This window comes from Triturus cristatus, chromosome 4_1 (assembly GCF_964204655.1).
Source record: "Triturus cristatus chromosome 4_1, aTriCri1.1, whole genome shotgun sequence".
Lineage (NCBI taxonomy): Eukaryota > Metazoa > Chordata > Amphibia > Caudata > Salamandridae > Triturus > Triturus cristatus.
In genome coordinates, this window is record NC_140585.1 from 553,032,095 (window position 1) to 553,050,535 (window position 18,441).

An 18,441-nucleotide genomic window follows, 5' to 3' on the forward strand; every position below is an offset into this window, starting at 1 on the left:
CTTCCCTGTAAACCCAGTAAGAGCCCCACACATTGTTTTTGCCGCTACCAGATAACTTCACAGGTTGTTGAGTGTAGCTTTATAATCCCTTAAAAAGAGACCTCATAGGGCGAATAACCCTATCCAAATGGATTTTCAGTTTTCATGTTGATGTATGATCATGTTACCTAACATATGATAGGCTGTTGCCCTCTATCTATACAATGTCCAGTTTAGATTTTAAAATTCTTAAAAATACCCTCTAGGTAAGATAAATTGAGGTATACTACACTACTTAAAGTGGCTATGTTAGAAATCGAAACGTTTAAAAAATATATTGTATATTTATTTAAACAACCACGTTCCCTCAGAGCTATCAATCAATCAATCAGGGAATTGTAAGCGCGCTACTCACCCGTGAGGGGGGGGTCCGCAGATCTGTTCAGCCAAAGAGCCAGGTCTTGAAGGTCTTCTTGAAGGTGTTCAGGGAGAGGGCGCGTCTGATGTCTGCCGGTAGCTCGTTCCAGGTCTTGGCTGCAATGTGAGAGAAGGATCTTCCGCCTGCTCTGGCTCTGTGAATGCGCGGGGTTTTGGCCAGTGCGTGGTTTGAAGATCGGAGGTTTCTTTTGTGTACGTGGAAGTTGATTCTGTTGTTGAGGTATTTGGGTCCGTTGTTGTGTAGATATATGTAGGTGTGAGTGAGGATTTTGAAAGTGACTCTTTTCTCCACGGGGAGCCAATGGATACTTCTAGGTGTTGGCTGATATGTTCGTGTCGGGGGATGCCGAGGACAAGTCTGGCGGCGGTGTTCTGTATTGTCTGGAGTTTGTGGAGTAGGGACTTGTTGATGCCAGCGTAGAGTGCGTTTCCATAGTCCAGTCTTCTGGTGATGAGTGTGTGGGTGACTGTCTTCCTTGACTCAGGGGGGATCCACTTGAAGGTCTTGCGGAGGGTGTTGAAACAGCTGTAGGTGACGGTGTTGACCTGTCAACACCGTCACCTACAGCTCATGGTGAGTGATGAGTCAAGTACGATGCAGAGGTTCTTGGCCTGTTCTGAGGGGGTAGATGGGCTTCTGAGGGCGGTCAGCCACCAGGTGCTGTCCCATGCAGAAGGGGTGGTGACGAGGACTTCTGTCTTCTCGGCCTTGAGCTTCAGGCAGCTGTTGGTCATCCAGACTGTGACGTCTTTCATTCCTTTCTGGAAGTTGAGTCTGGCGGGGTCTTTGGTGAGGGAAAGGATGAGCTCAGTATTGTCAGCGTAGGATATGATGTTGAGGCCGTTTTGTCGGACGATGGCTGCGAGGGGAGCCATGTAGATGTTGAAGAGGGTGGGGCTCAGGGATGAACCCTGTGGGACTCCGCAGGTGATTTTCGTGGGGTCGGAGCGGGAGTCTGATCCTTTGGCTCCGTCCGGTGAGGAATGATCGGATCCAGTCTAGGGCTGTTCCTTGTAAGCCTGCGTCGTGTAGTCTGGCGAAGGCCGCTGATAGGCCGAGTAGGATGAGGGCTGCGGAGTGACCTTGGTCCAGGAGGGTGCGGATGTCGTCTGTGGCGGTGAGTAGGGCGGTCTCTGTGCTGTGGTTGCTTCGGAATGCGGATTGGGACGGGTCAAGGATGGCGTTCTCTTCAATGAATCGTGTCAGCTCCCTGTTTTTTCTGCAACTTTGGCTGCGCAGGGGAGGAGCTAGATAGGCCGATAGTTCTTGAGGTCGGTGGGGTCAGCTGTGGGCTTCTTGAGCAGGGGTCTGACTTCTGCACACTTCCAGTTGTCTAGGAAGGTTGCCTGTTTTGAAGGTGGTGTTGATGGTGTGTTGTAGTTCAGGTGCGAAGGCGGCTGCGGCTCTGTGGTAGATGTGAGGGGGGCATGGGTCGCTGGGCCCCCAAGTGGATGCTTTTCATGGTCGAGGTGGTGTCTTCGGCCGTGATCGGTGTCCAGTTGGAGATGGTGGGCTGGCTGCTGTTTATGGGGAATGGGGGGGCCATCTGTGGCGCCTGTTGGATGGTCGATTAAGTTGTCGTAGAGGGTTTTGATCTTGAGGTGGAAATAGGTTCCAAGCTTGTCTCAGAGGTCTTGGGATGGGGTGCTGTCTGTGGCTTCGCTGCGTGGGTTGGTGAATTCTTGAATGACACTGAAAAGTTCCATGGAGTTGGTGGAGTTGGCCAGGATTTTGTTGTGGATGAAGTTCCTCTTGGTGGTTGTGGTAGTCCGTCATGGCGTCCTTGTAGGTGGTGTGGTTTTCGGTTATCTTGGTGTTTCTCCAGTTCTTCTCCAAGCGTCTACAGGTGCGTCTGATGAATACAAGCCCCAGCTAGGCCCGCAAGAGACAAGGGTTCGCTCTTCTGTAACGAAATCTATAAGGAAGTTGGCACGGAAACTGCAAAGTACAAAAACAACGTTTATTAACCCTTAAGGGTGGTCCTACAGTCCACACAACACTCTTCAGTATTGCAAGGAGTAGCACAAAGAACTTGCATACACAGTCCCCTTTTATACACAACAGAGGGGCTCATAAGTGGGTGGATACCACATGAGGTTGAAGAACATTACCATTTAGGGTCATTCTCGATACTGAATCAATACATGGGCGGAGCCAACACGCTCTTTGGGCCCGCGAAAACACATGGTCAAGCAAAGCTAATTATAACAGATGTGGTCAAGTCTGGGCATGCGCCAGACGGACAAGAGAGAGCTATTTATAAACTGTTGCTAGGCAGACTGCAAGAGCAACTAACACAGAGGTCGGACTCTCCTCGTGGTGAACACATGGCAGCATGTCAATACAAAATGGAGTCCGGACTTCGGCCAACATAATGAGGAAAACATGAACAAAGGGAAGCATTAATGTTTTCAGTAAATGCTTAATCACATTCTGCCTTAATTTACAACAGACGACCCTTTCAGCATTTACTGAAGACATCCGGTTTCCAAGAATAATCATCATATATGTCAATTATCATCATTCCTTTAACCTCTTTAGCTAGACCCTTCTGGCGGGCAACATCGGCAATAGCTTTCTTATCTGGAATGCAGAATGAAATGCATACGGAACAGCACAATGGTCCACATTGAATACACATACAGAGAAAGAACAGAATTGCTATAATAATGCAAAGCCCAGTTAAGACCTTCCATCCCCAGGCAGTAACCAACGCCCAAAACCATCCAGAAAAGGACCAAGTGCCGTTTTCTGTGTGGATTTCAGCTGCTATTTTATGCAGCTTATTAATGGCGTTCTAAACGGATGGCGTATGATCAGGAATGAACACACAGCAGCTACTTCCAATGATTTTACAGGCTCCTCCTCGATCAGCTAGCATTACATCCAATACCATACGGTTCTGCAATGCAACAATTCTGGTAATCTGTAATTCTTCCGTAAGATTCCCAAGAGCAGCAGCAGTCTGATTAGTCACAGCTTCTACCACTCTTGTTAATCTTCGGATCTTCCTACTATTCAGAGCGGCTCCAACAAAGAAAAACAGTCCTAAGTTAAAATCAATATACTGTTGCAAGCTGGTATCTGTTTGATCCACCTCATCAATTAATAGAGTACGTTTATATCTATTTACAGTCACATTATTCAACAGTTTTAAATCCTTATGATATGACGCAGGTGCTAAGAATACAGGAGGTAATAGGAATGATACATAGCATACCCCAGACCACCCAGCCGGCAAACGGTAATAACCTTTATTTCCACATACAAAGTAGGTATTATGGGACGCTAAGAAGGTGCTGTTGTTTAACCCGTCGATGTTTAGTACGGTTATACAATCACTGACACCCACAGGAATAGAACCCACACTCTGGACACACAGGTCCGCTTGGGCTTGTGCTACTTGGATTACGAATTTGTCCCTCCCCTCAGTGTCTCTGGTGTTTGTGAAGATATAGGGGATGGATTCATTGTCCGGTCGGTACTCTTCCCATTCCCAAATTGTCCCATTCGCTTGTGGATATCCATTCTTGTCCTGATGGCATTCTTTATTAAGTCTAAAAAGCAATCGTCCCACTGTCGGTTTCCGAGTGGCAAACAACAAAGTGTACCAAGCTCTACAAGAGCCATTGTGAGAGAAAGGAAGTGGTATGAATGGCGTACCTCCTTTCTTCTGATGGGCTGGCATCATCCCACATATCCAACAGTTCGTAGCGTTCGTAGCAACGTGGGTGTGATGCAGCATCTGAATGAAAGTGTTATTCAAATAGGATTGTCGATGCTTCAACTCTTGATATGGCAATGTATAAAAGTAGTGCTCCGCAGGCACTGGAGTCGTCAACACAAGTGTCTTTCGAGCAGGAGTTGCCTCCTCCACAAACCATGTGGTTATACCAACGATAGCTACTGTTAGCATGAACCCCAACGCACAAAGAATTTTCTTCTTCTCCATGTCAAAGGAAACAATACCCTGATATCTTCCTGAAACTAAAAAGGTCTGTCAGAACTCTTCCCCTTGGGCAGCGGTTGATTTCTTCACCAGCGGGCCAAGACGGGTGTCGCTACACTAATGCAGGGCTGATCCCCCCCCCTTGCCTCATCGGCTCTCCGTTTCACTAACCCAAGGGCCGTTCTGACAGTATGTCCCGGTACTGGAAACCTCACTTCCTTGGTCGCAGATGATATCGCCTTCCTCCAGAAGTCGTGTGGTCCGAAAAGAGCTCCTCAGTGTCGTTTGGCTCTGCAGCACGGCCTGTCTCTGCTGCTAGGATGTCTCGTTGATCGGTCAGCACGGCAGACTCCACCAATCCGGGCGGTACCTTTCGACAGTGCAAGGAATGGATCCAATTCTTCCTGTTCGAGACTCGCACAGCCGTCCTCGTTGCAAGAAGGACTTGCTCAGGTCCGACCCATCTCGGCTCCAAACTGTTCGATCTGTCGAAAACCTTTATCATCACATGATCTCCAGGCCGGAGACCATGTCCTTCGCCAGTAGACCGATCAGGGAGCGCCTCTCGGACCTGTTGATGAATAGAAACCAAGTTATCCGTTAACTGTGCCAGATAATCACTCATCATCACACAAGGTACATCATACACAGCCTTAGGCCTTGGTGGACCCCAAATATTCATTGGGCGTCCAAATACTATCTCATAGGGTGTAAGGCCGGTTCGAGAGTGTGGCACCGACCTAATTGACAATAACGCCAGTGGCAAGGCGTCTGGCCAAGTCAAAGATGTTGAAGCTTGAATTTTGGCGATCTTAAGCTTCAGTGTACCATTATACTTCTCGACTAGTCCTGCAGACTGGGGGTGGAACACGGCGTGGAACTTCTGGGTGATGCCTAGGCCCTTCAAGACATACTTTATAACAGCCGCTACAAAGTGAGGGCCATTATCACTCCACAGAAGTCTACAGACGCCGTATCGGGGGAAAAACTCTTTCAGCAATAGCTTCGCTGTAGTCATTGCAGTATTGTCTTTCGCAGGGTACGCCTCAACCCATTTACTGAAGGCGCAAACCACTACTAGAACATACTTCAAATTGTTACAGCGCTCAAGCTGGATGTAATCCATCTGCAGAACCTCAAAGGGTGCAGTGGGCGTCGCAAATCCTCCTGCTGGAGTTCGCGTGCCTTTCCCTGGGTTATACTTCAGACAGATCATACAGGTCTGCACCACCCTCTTTGCTGTGCTAGCAATCTCTGGATGCTCCCAGACTTGGGTAAGCAATTTCACAATTGCGGAAGCTCCAACATGTGCTAGCCCATGTGCCATCTGGACCATAGGTTGTACAAAAGCCGTGGGTAATTTCCATCTATCCATCTGCTTATTTCTCCAGCAACCCTCGTCATCCAGTTCTCCTTCGCTAGCCCATTGTTCCCGCTCTTTGTCAGAAGCGGTCTTTTGTATTTCTCGCACTTCCTCCTTCGCATCGTGCCATCTCTCCACCTGTGACTTCACTACATACATGGCAGTAGTACCGGGCTGCATCGCAGTCTCCCGTGCTACTCGATCCGCTAACGCATTCCCTTCTCCAACCTTATCAACCACTTTCCTATGGGCGCTACACTTAACAATGGCGATTTTCTTTGGGTATGTCAATGCAGTTAAAAGGTTGTGGACTAACTCCCCATGCATTATCTGCACCCCATGTGACGTTAGAAACCCTCTCTCCTTCCAGAGTAGGCCGAAATCGTGCGCTACTCCGAAGGCATAGCGGCTGTCTGTGTAAACATTCACACACAATCCTGTACTGAGCTCACATGCTCGTGTTAAGGCTATCAGTTCCGCTGCTTGGGCTGATTTCTGTGGTATGCGTGCTGTCTCCACTATCGTCTGTAACGTGGTAATTGCATACGCTGCTGAAGCCGTACCATCTGGGAGCTTCAGGCAAGATCCATCCACCCACAACTCTCCATCTACGTCTGAAAAGGGCGTATCCTGGAGATCAATACGACCCTTTGTTTGTTCCTCAGTCACAAGAATACAATCATGCGCTTTCTGTGCCTCAGGCTGGGTCTCGGGATATGGCAACAATGTGGCCGGGTTTAATGTCACGCACCTTTTTAACGTAATATGAGGAGCCAAAAGCGTCAGCTCATATCCCGTTAAACGGGCACTGGTCAAATGCTGCGTCTTTGTTTGATTAAGCAGGGCATCCACAGCATGGGGAACTAACACCAACAATTTATGGGACAACACAATTCCTTCACTTTGGCGTATTGACACAGCTGTCGCCGCTACCGAGCGAAAACACCCTGGTAATGCTCGGGCGACAGGATCAAGCACAGCCGAAAAGTATGCACAAGGGCGCTGCTTGTCGCCGTGCATCTGCACTAAAACTGACAATGCACATCCATCTTTCTCATGCACATACAACGAAAAGGGTTTTGCATAATCAGGGGTCCCTAACACTGGTGCTGAACAAAGGGCCTGTCGCAGTTGCTGAAAAGCAGCATCACACTCATCTGACCAAGGGATTGGGATAGGCGTGTCTTTTGTCAAAAGAGCTAGTAATGGCTTAACTATGTGTGAAAACCCCAATATCCACTGTCTACAAAAAGAAACAAGACCCAAAAATGCACGCACATCCTTCTGCGTGGATGGCCTTGGTGTGTCCAAAATTACTTGGATACGATCTGGTGTGAGTGCACGCCCCTCCTTAGACAAAAGGTGACCCAAATAAGTCACCTTTGGTCTACAGAATTGCAACTTCTTCCTAGAGACCTTGTGATTGTGGGATGCTAAAAAGGAAAGTAAGGCTATCGTGCTTTTCTCACACAACTCCAGGGTGTCAGCCGCCAACAAGATGTCATCGACATATTGAATGAGGGCGACCCCCTCGAGTAAGGCAAAGGAATCCAACTGTCGCTTCAAAGCCTGACTATAAATACTAGGGCTTTCTGTATAGCCTTGGGGAATTCTACAAAAACGATAAGATCTATTGTTTAATGTGAACCCAAAAAGAAATCGGCTATCAGGGTGAATGGGAATAGAAAAGAAGGCATTTTTCAAATCAATCACTGAGAACATGGTCGCCGTAGGCGGGACCAAGGTAAGCAACGTCGTGATATCGGAAACCACCGGGTACTGAGGTATCACGATCTTGTTTACCTCCCTCAAATCAATTATGAACCGATAGACCTTTGCGTCCGTGTCCTTTTTCAGAATAGGGAGAATCGGACTGTTACAGATATTATAGGGAACTTCTTCCACTACTCCTACTGCGATCAGGTCTTGCACAATCTGTATGAGAGCCTCCTCGCCCTCCTGGGAAATACGATACTGTGGGAGGCGCGGTAGTACCGCCCCCTCCTGGACACTAATGTGGACCGGAGGAATCACCATTTGTCCCACATCTGTGTCCGAAGTCGCCCATAAAGCTCGGGGGAGGGTAGCCAACAACGCATCCTCTGATATCGTACACATCCGCCCAGATCGGGGGTAGTTGTCATTTAAAATCACCCTCACACCCTCAGGGGAACAGCGGATTGTAGCCCTAAAGTACTTTAACATATCAAGGCCCATAATGTTATCCGGTGTGTACGGGGCAAGCAGAAACGGGCAGGGCGCAGAAAAACAATCAACTTTAAATGCAAGGGGCTGTGAAAGAGGGCTTCGGGAGAGTGTACCGTCAAACCCTACCGATGTAACTATTGAGCCGGATGGGGGAGCCCCCGGAACCAAGTACCTAGACAATGCACTACGTGTCGCTCCTGTATCCACTAGGAACTGATCAGTAGAACCTAAAACCTCAGCCGATACATAAGGACCCGTCTGATCGACCGGCACCTCAACTGATTCGGACCCCCATCCTACGCATTCCTATGCATGCTGAGAATCATGATATCCCGATCGATCGATGTCCGATACATGATACTGGTGCTGGCGATCGAAAACGTTGGAGCCATCTCGGTGCTGTCCGGCAGTATCGAAACGGGCATTATCGTTGGAATTTCCTCTAAAGTTCGAGAAGCCCCCTCTACCTCTCGGGCCACCCGGAGTATGCCCCTGACGCGAAGCACGCAACGCTGGGCAATCCCTGGCCCAATGGCCCAACTGCTTGCAATACGCACACTGGTGCCTATTCAAATCAGATCGGCCCGAAGGGGGACCATAAGATCCACCCCTTCCCCTATTATTATTACCCCGGCGGGGCGGGCCATATACTTGTGCTAACATCACTTTGGTTTTAAGATCTTTCGATTTCTTCTCCTCCTGGCCCTTCGCCTCGTGCTCCTGACGCTCATAATACTGGGCGATGGTCAGAAGGGCCGTCGGTGTCGCGGAGGACCAAGAACTCTCACTCGCTTTTAACCGGGCCGCAACTGCCGGCAGCAGATTAGCCACATATTTGTCCGCAAAAAGGTGGCGGCCCGTGTCGTCAGTAAGCGACTGGCCACTAAAATCATGAAACGTCTCCTCAAAGCGCGTAAAGAAGTCCGCGACTGACTCGTCAACTTTCTGTTTACATGCAGCTAACATATTCCAGTCAATCTTTTTAGGGGGGATAATCGTCTTCAACTTAGCCACAATAGCCGCAGGGAGATCTAAAATATTCTGGGGTGGTTTCTGTGCGGGCTTCCGTTCCCTATCCTCATCCTCAAGGTCAGACCACCGGGCCTTGAAGGCAACCGCATCATCTACCTTTCGGACAGAGCGCCACGTATCCGGCGGTAGGATAAGGCCAAAGAACAAGTCTATATCCGCTAAGGTCATAATGCAAGAATTCAAGGCCCCCTCGACTTCTTCATAGAAGGCCGCTGGATTCTTGCGGGGGTCAGGCAGCGCATTCTTTAATGCCATAACATCGGCCCTATGCCATGGAGTATAAACCCAATTATACACAAAATATCCCCTAGCATCGACAGAATTAATATCCGAGCTAGTCCCTGCTCCCTTGGGAGGAACATACAAAGGCGCCGCCTCTCGCATTGGTTTAACATGCACTATGTCATCCTTATCTGACTGGGAGGCGGATGGATGGACCCCTGCTGCAGACGAATCCGACTGCTTCTCCTCCTCCGTTTGTTGACGTGCTTTCTCTCTAAGGGCCAGCACCTCGTCCCGTAAAGCGAACAGCCGCCGAGCCGCCTCAGGAGCCTTAGGGGGAGAAAAAACACCATTACGTAATGCTCCGGCATCCGAAGACACTTCGTCAGGCTCAAGGACACTAGAATATTTTCGGAAAGCAGCAATTACTTCATCCGCGAAATAAGACAGAAAATACACCCTCTCTCTATCTTGCCACGACCCCCAAGTATGGAACAACTCATCCTTAGACATCTTGCCCTTAAGTGCACGGAGGGAAAGTTTCCGAAGATCAGCCATGTGCTCGGTCGATAACATGGACCGCGTGTCGACCTTACCCGAAGCCGGGCCAGAATCTTGTGGCCGCGGAGCAGATGCGCCAACATAAGGGGGCGGAGAGCGATCTAGTAAATAAAAATCGTCATCAGGATTATTAAGGACAGGATAAAGCGGCTGACGAACAACATATTGACCCGAAACTTGTAGCCTTCGCTCTTTCTCTTGTCTGTCCGTTTGCTCTTTGTCCTCTCGACGCTTCGCTTCCTGCGCTCGCATATGATCATTCTTTCGTTGCTCCTTATCAAACAGCGCTTTCTCACGTTTCTCTCGCTCACGCACTTCCTTCACCCATAATCGCACACACTCAAACATATCCTGACGAGCACGTCGCTTACACATACACTGTTCCACATACTCAATCTTACGTATATCAAACGATCCATACAAAGGCCATCGCAACTCAGGATCCTTCCTCGTATATTTCCTCCATAACGTGCTGTACATTATGGAAGAAAGACCATGCTTCACGTACATATCCCTATTAGGAGTCCCCTCTGGGGGAGCTGGAGCAGATTCCTCGAGGTTCAACCGGTTTCCAAGACAGCAGCACCACTTACGAAGTGCGCTAAAAGCAGGCATGCTAGGAATAATGCAAAATATGCAGTATTATCAAGAAAAAATGGCACTTAATCGTTGCGCCGTTCAAAGTTTACACAGCTTTCGGAGAAATTTCTCCACATTACCTGCCTATATGTGTTGCAACGCATATATTTTCACAAAGACAAATTCAAAATATGACTAGTCACCATCAATCAAACTCAAATAGCCAGACCAGGCTTCAAAACTCGGAGCAAGTACCGTACAACGGTTCTTACCAATCAAGAGTCCAGGTTCCAACTGCCAAGCTCCACAATCGCCCAAACGGCTCTCACGGCAGGACCGACAGAAGAGGTCTCAGTCGATGACCGGCGCCACCCAGATGGTCAGCTCGGAAGGGAAGGAAGAAAAAACCTCGGGATGCCAGGGCTAAGACGCCGCTGGCAGTGATCACGTCCCCGGCCAAACTCCTCACCTTCGTCGCGACCAATCCTTCGAGCATCCGAGTCGCCGATGAGCCCCACGTGACGGGCGCCAATTGATGAATACAAGCCCCAGCTAGGCCCGCAAGAGACAAGGGTTCGCTCTTCTGTAACGAAATCTATAAGGAAGTTGGCACGGAAACTGCAAAGTACAAAAACAACGTTTATTAACCCTTAAGGGTGGTCCTACAGTCCACACAACACTCTTCAGTATTGCAAGGAGTAGCACAAAGAACTTGCATACACAGTCCCCTTTTATACACAACAGAGGGGCTCATAAGTGGGTGGATACCACATGAGGTTGAAGAACATTACCATTTAGGGTCATTCTCGATACTGAATCAATACATGGGCGGAGCCAACACGCTCTTTGGGCCCGCGAAAACACATGGTCAAGCAAAGCTAATTATAACAGATGTGGTCAAGTCTGGGCATGCGCCAGACGGACAAGAGAGAGCTATTTATAAACTGTTGCTAGGCAGACTGCAAGAGCAACTAACACAGAGGTCGGACTCTCCTCGTGGTGAACACATGGCAGCATGTCAATACAAAATGGAGTCCGGACTTCGGCCAACATAATGAGGAAAACATGAACAAAGGGAAGCATTAATGTTTTCAGTAAATGCTTAATCACATTCTGCCTTAATTTACAACACGTCTGCCTTCTTGGAGAGTGGTGGTGAACCAGGCAGCTTTCCTGGGGCGTTGTCTGTCGGGGTTGCGTAGCGGGGTGAGCTCGTCTGCGCAGTTGGAGATCCAGGTGTGGAGTTCTCTGGCTGCGTCGTTTGCGTCGGGTGCCCAGGTGTGGTTCTCGGGTGAGGGTGGAGTTAAGTTGCTTGTCGGTAACCTTGCTCCACTTCCTTCGTGGTGGGTGTGGGGCTGGTTTGGGTGCCTTGGGTTTGTTGATGGCGAAGTGTACGCAGTGGTGGTCGGTCCTTGGCGGCTGTGTTGTGTGGCTGAATTGGACGCTGTTTCCTGCGGCAAAGATGGGGTCGAGGGTGTGTCCTGCTCTGTGGGTTGGTGTGTTGACGAGTTGTTTAAGTCCGATGCTGGCGAGGTTGTCACGAAGGATAGTGGAGTTGGGGTCGCTGGGGTTGTCGAGGTGGAAGTTCAGGTCTCCAATGAGTATGTAGTTTGTTGAGGCGATGGCGTGGGGCGCGATGAAGTCAGTGATGGTGGTGGCGAAGGGTGTTCGGGGGCCAGGGGGTCTGTAGAAGAGTTTGGTTTTGGGGGTGGTCTAGATCTGGATGTGCAGGTGTTCGGTGGAAGGGAAGGTTTTGCTGGAGGTGGTGAGGCGGAGGGTGCTCTTGTGGGCGATGGTGAGGCCCCCTCCTATTAATATTAACTGATGTGGGCATATATGTTTATGTAAACTATGACTGTTTAAAGAATCGGAGCATGAAATTCTGAAACGTTTGTAGGCAAAGGCTTCGAAAAGGGGGTCTAGCCAACATTTACTCTTGTCAGTATAAAAAGAGCAGAACTAATTCACGACTTGCACCATCGCATTTACCCATTAATGCCTGACCAACAAAGCTACCTCACCAGGAGTGATAATGTTCCCAACCTATGCTTCCTCAGTAGTACTCTTATGTTTTCAAACCACATGAGATAAAAATCTGGTCTAATAGTCATACCTCCTTCAGGTTGACCATGTAAGTATTCACGCAGGACTTAGTGCAGGAGCTTATCCATAGCAAGAGTACAACTATAGCCCTACAGGTTTTTTTTTATAAATAATTCAGTTTTAAAAAAAAGACAAGCAAGTTCCTGGACTCAAAACTAGCAGTTTTCACAAAAAACATTTTTGGAAACTTTCATTTTGCTACACCCCTGATTTTAGCCCTTTGCAGCACACTCTTTATTGCTTTTGCTCAGTACATCTCCAAATGGGCCAAACCCAGTTATTGCCAATTTTCCAGGAAAACCTAGCCATGGTATGTGGACTTGGAAAATGTCCTAGTGTTTTTAGAAATCTCTAGATTTACTTGATTTCATCTGCAGCTGTTTCATCTGCAGCCGTAATTCATACCCTAAAACCATGACTTTATTATTGACAGCAATAATGGAGAGCTTTTTAGTTGCTCAATCCCCCATACAGACTGGAGCGAGATCAGTATGGTATCTGGAAGAGGCTGATGGGCCATGTCTGCTTTTACAGAACTTGGAAGAACAAAGAAGTTTTTTAGAAATACATTAAAAATAAGTGGGGCAAAAAGGTAGCCCTGCCTAACTTCTTGCAGCACTGGGAATATTTGCCCCTCCAGTCCAAAGTGAATCTGTTCATAATTTCCCCGATTAACGTTTTTAATTAGGTTCTCCATGGTGAACTCCATGTCACTTTGTAAGAAAGCAAAAAGAGTTTTACCAGCTGCATCATATGCAGACTGAAGGCTAACGAAATCTAGAAAAAATTACCTCCTTATGACATCAAACATGCATGGCTTGTTTTTGATTCCTGCCTAAAATGTTTATAGAAAAGTCTACTGTAGTGAAAAAAAGAAAATACAAAACGCTTGCTTTCTCTATAAATTGCATCTATAAGATAAAGTAATTAATGTGTGTTGAATCAATGTTCTATTGAGATGTAAATTGTACCCCATCCTTTGCAACACTTGTGATTCATCGGAGGGGAGTGAAACAACCAACAGTATGAGGTGAGAGGGTGATAATCCTGTTGGTCGAAGCCAAAACCCACTTTACATAAATGTGAAAGTATTGGTAAAAATATATCTAGTAAACAGCTGCACTGTCAGCCAGACCTAACAAGAAAGAGCTGGGAACACACTGCTTTTGTTCCTAGCTCTCCAGCTTTGTCTGCTGAAAAAAGTTCACCCACAAGTTGAGCTGGTAAGCCATTATGGAGAAAACTTCTGTCTAATGTTTTGTGGATTGGTCAAATAGGTGCTGCATTCAACGAAAAGAGATTACAAGATGGCATTCAAAATAACCAGCAGGATCCAAGAACACACCACTGTCATGTTTATATAGAGTCCGGCCCTGGAGTTTTATGCACCTTCTGTGACAGTGACATCCAGCAACTCTTCCTGTGCAATCAAGGGATCTCTGGTTATATCAAACAAACACAAAAATTGGCGTGATACCCACAGAGAAATGCTGTTTGCTTAATCAGCAAGTCAGCAGCTTAGTACCCGAGACCCAATGAGTTCTGTGTGCTATTTATTTGTTAGCTAAATTCAAGGCAATTCCAAGAATAGGACGAGGATGGCTCACTCACATAATGTGACATGCTTCATCATTTGCCACCTCATGCCACCCTGGTAAGATGTTTCTACCAGGGAGGACTCGACCTCAGAATGGGGGTTTTCTGAGGGAGTTCTTAGATATTTCTTCCCACAGGACAGGAATGATTTAGGTCCAGTTTATGACTTTAAAAAAAATAGGATAATCCACTAAAGTATCTTTTAATTTGGTGGTATCCCTGGTTGATTAAAAGATTACCAATGGGTAAATACAGGAGGCATACTTGGGTGTAAGGACTTGTATTCGTTACTATACAAATAATTATGCCCACATGTTTCTGCCTCTAATCCGCCGTGAGTCTAAGGCATGGGTACTCGCAAACTTTCTCTCGGGGGGGCCAAATTTACAGTGTGGTTTGTGGCCGAGGGCTGCACCAGTGGGGGAGGGGTCAGTCAGGGGGCGGGGCTAGAGCAACAAAAAGAAACAAAAAGAAACGCATTCGTCCACTGAGCCACCGGACCCGGCATACATCTATCTGTCTCTCTGTCTCTCTCTGCCTGTCTCTGCCGCGCTCTCTCTCTGTGTCTCTGTCTGTCTCTCGCTCTCTCTCGCTCTCTCTCGCTCGGTCTCGCTCTCTCTCGGTCTCGCTCTCTCTCGGTCTCGCTCTCTCTCGGTCTCGCTCTCTCTCGGTCTCGCTCTCTCTCGGTCTGGCTCTCTCTCGGTCTGGCTCTCTCTCGGTCTCGCTCTCTCTCGGTCTCGCTCTCTCTCGGTCTGGCTCTCTCTCGGTCTGGCTCTCTCTCGGTCTGGCTCTCTCTCGGTCTGGCTCTCTCTCGGTCTGGCTCTCTCTCGGTCTGGCTCTCTCTCGGTCTGGCTCTCTCTCGGTCTGGCTCTCTCTCGGTCTGGCTCTCTCTCGGTCTGGCTCTCTCTCGGTCTGGCTCTCTCTCGGTCTGGCTCTCTCTCGGTCTGGCTCTCTCTCGGTCTGGCTCTCTCTCGGTCTGGCTCTCTCTCGGTCTGGCTCTCTCTCGGTCTGGCTCTCTCTCGGTCTGGCTCTCTCTCGGTCTGGCTCTCTCTCGGTCTGGCTCTCTCTCGGTCTGGCTCTCTCTCGGTCTGGCTCTCTCTCGGTCTGGCTCTCTCTCGGTCTGGCTCTCTCTCGGTCTCGCTCTCTCTCGGTCTGGCTCTCTCTCGGTCTCGCTCTCTCTCGGTCTCGCTCTCTCTCGGTCTCGCTCTCTCTCGGTCTCGCTCTCTCTCGGTCTCGCTCTCTCTCGGTCTCGCTCTCTCTCTCGGTCTCGCTCTCTCTCTTGCTCGCTCTCTTGCTCTCTCTCTTGCTCTCTCTCTTGCTCTCTCTCTTGCTCTCTCTCTTGCTCTCTCTCTTGCTCTCTCTCTTGCTCTCTCTCTTGCTCTCTCTCTTGCTCTCTCTCTTGCTCTCTCTCTTGCTCTCTCTCTTGCTCTCTAGCTATCTATCTAGCTCTCTAGCTATCTATCTAGCTCTCTAGCTATCTATCTAGCTCTCTCTCTTGCTCTCTAGCTATCTATCTAGCTCTCCGTCTGTCTTTCCGTCTGTCTTTCCGTCTGTCTCTGCCTGTGTCTCTGCCTGTGTCTCTGTCTGTCTCTCGCTCTCTCTCGCTCTCTCTCGCTCTCTCTCGCTCTCTCTCGCTCTCTCTCGCTCTCTCTCTCGCTCTCTCTCTCGCTCTCTCTCTCGCTCTCTCTCTCGCTCTCTCTCTCGCTCTCTCTCTCGCTCTCTCTCTCGCTCTCTCTCTCGCTCTCTCTCTCGCTCTCTCTCTCGCTCTCTCTCTCGCTCTCTCTCTCGCTCTCTCTCTTGCTCTCTCTCTTGCTCTCTCTCTTGCTCTCTCTCTTGCTCTCTCTCTTGCTCTCTCTCTTGCTCTCTCTCTTGCTCTCTCTCTTGCTCTCTCTCTTGCTCTCTCTCTATCCATCTCTCTCTATCCATCTCTCTCTCTCTAGCTATCTATCTAGCTCTCCGTCTGTCTTTCCGTCTGTCTCTGCCTGTGTCTCTGTCTCCAGCTGTCTCTGTATCTGTCTCTGTCTCCAGCTCTCTCTGTCTCTCTCTTGCTCTCTCCGTCTCTCTCTGACGCTATATGTCTCTGTCTGTCTGTCTTTGTCTCTGTGTCTCTGTCTGTCTGTCTGTCTTTGTCTCTGTGTCTCTGTCTGTCTTTGTCTCTGTGTCTCTGTCTTTCTGTTTCTGTCTCTCTCTGTCTCTATCTGCATCTCTGTCTCTGCTTCTATCTGTCCCTGCCTCCGTCTCAGACTCTATCTGTCTCTGGCTCTATCTGTCTCAGTCCAAACAGGAAGCTTCCCAAAAGGCCCTTTAAAAGTCAACTGTGAAAGCGCTTACAGCTGACTTTTAAAGGGCCTTTTGGGAAGCTTTCCGATGGTGCCGTGAGGTCACAGAGGCTGGCAGTAAACACAGAAGATGGCTGCAGGAGCATGAATACCTATGTTCGAGGCATATGAGCTGCAGATTATACACTGTGCATAGATCGCCATCTGGTGTTGGGCCCGGATGTTGGCAGTTTGTTTTTCCTCTTGGAAAGTCTTTGGAAGTCACGAGTTCGGGCCATCGGGCTCGGATGTGATACTTCGCGCTCCGGTTCCGAACTTTCCCAGTTCAACGATCGACGCAAAAATCCTCGCTCATCGAGCTCCTTCAGATAATAAATCATCTTAATCACCTGCTCTTCGGCACTTCTTCGATTCCGGTCGTCGACGGCGCCCTTCGGGCCTATTCCGGCTCCGGTCTCGGCTGATGGAAAGAACTCCTTTCAAGAAGTGCCCTCGATGTGGGTCCAAGTTTCCCCACACCGATCTCCACGAGGTGTGCAACCTCTGCCTCTCCCCTGAACACGAGGCTCGAGACTGTCCCGCCTGCAAGTCTTTTCGCTCTAAAAAGACTATTCGAGATCGACGGGCTAGACGCAACATGACGCACTCCTCGACCTCCGCTCCAGTCGACATATTCGGGGACGATGTCGAAGCTCTGGGACAGCAGAACATCGAAGAAGAGGACGACGACCTCGTCGGTGCTTCCGAGGCCGACGACTCCGATGTGGAGGACATCACCCCGGCGCAGAGGGTCGTGAGTACAATACCCCCTCCCACGCCGATACCCAAAAAGGCTTCGGTCACACCTTCGCCTTCGGGCCTAGGCAAGACCAAGGATACTGCTTCTCACACCCCGCCTTCGGGCCCGGTAAAGAAGCCTATTAAGCCTTCCGGCAGCTCAGGCTCGAGCCAGCCTACCACCGGTACCGAAAAACACTCTTCGGCTCCGAAGAAAAGATCGGCCTCCATCTCCACACCGAACCCAGTACCAAAGCCTTCGGTGTCGAAACCTGCCCTTCCGGTGCCGACCAAACATCACAAGGCCCTCGGCACCGACACTCCCGTGCCGAAGCCTTCTTCGGCACCGACCAAAAAATCGGAGGTCCCAAAGAAGCACGGCTTGGACAAGCCTAAAAAGCCGTCAGCCCCGAAAACTAAGGCGCCGACCGAACAACCAGTGTCGCAAGAACTTTTCACACTGGATCCTCTCCAAAAGACACTCACCAAGGATCCAAAAACTGGACATTTGACATTGTCTACAAAAAAGAGACACTTGGACAAACCAGCTCCACCTCCAAAGAGGAAAGACACTGCTACCTCCCCTTTCAGAGTGCCTTCCCCACCTCCTCCACCTCCTCCACCCTCCCCACCTCCACCCTCTCCACCCCCGCCTCATCGTTCCCCAACCTTGTCTCCTGTCCCAGACGATTTAGGAGACCCATATTATGATCCAGCAGATGTGCCACAAGACCCCACCCCTACTGGATCTCCAGACCCATGGGACGACTATAATAATCCGGACATCCCAGATGTCCCACAGGATGACCTTTACCCATCTAGGCCATCCCCACCGTTAGATTCCTTAGGTTTTCACCACCTATTACAAAGGGCGGCACACTACCATGGGGTGGAGTTACATACTGACCCAGTGGAGGAAGATTTTCTCCTGGACACCTTTGACAACGCACATAGGTCTGCTGCCATCCTACCTATGTTGAAGGGAGTGATTAAACATGCACCAGAGGTCTTTAAAGACCCAGTCAGGGCCAGGGTCCTAAACCCCCGTATAGAGAAAAAATACAAAGCTGCCCCCACAGACCCTTCATACATTAAAGGCCCTGCACCATTGGATTCTCTAGTGGTATCTACAGCTAGGAAGCGCTCAAATTCTCAGGCGTCAGGCGAAGCACCACCACCTGACAAAGAGTCCAAGCTCCTAGACGCGTCAGGGAAGCGCACTGCGTCACAAGCCGCCAACATATGGCGTATCGCCAACACGCAAGCGCTATTGGCCAGATACGACAGGGCGCATTATGATGAGTTAGAGGCCATCATGCACCATCTCCCTGAAAAATACAAGAACAGGGCCAAT

At 49.3% G+C, this 18,441-nt stretch overlaps 1 protein-coding gene across 1 annotated transcript in view; it reads left to right on the forward strand.

The window, feature by feature from the left end:
- CDC123 (cell division cycle 123) overlaps positions 1-18,441 on the forward strand; it is a 424,883-nt gene that overhangs the window by 43,533 nt on the left and 362,909 nt on the right. The window lies entirely within an intron of this gene.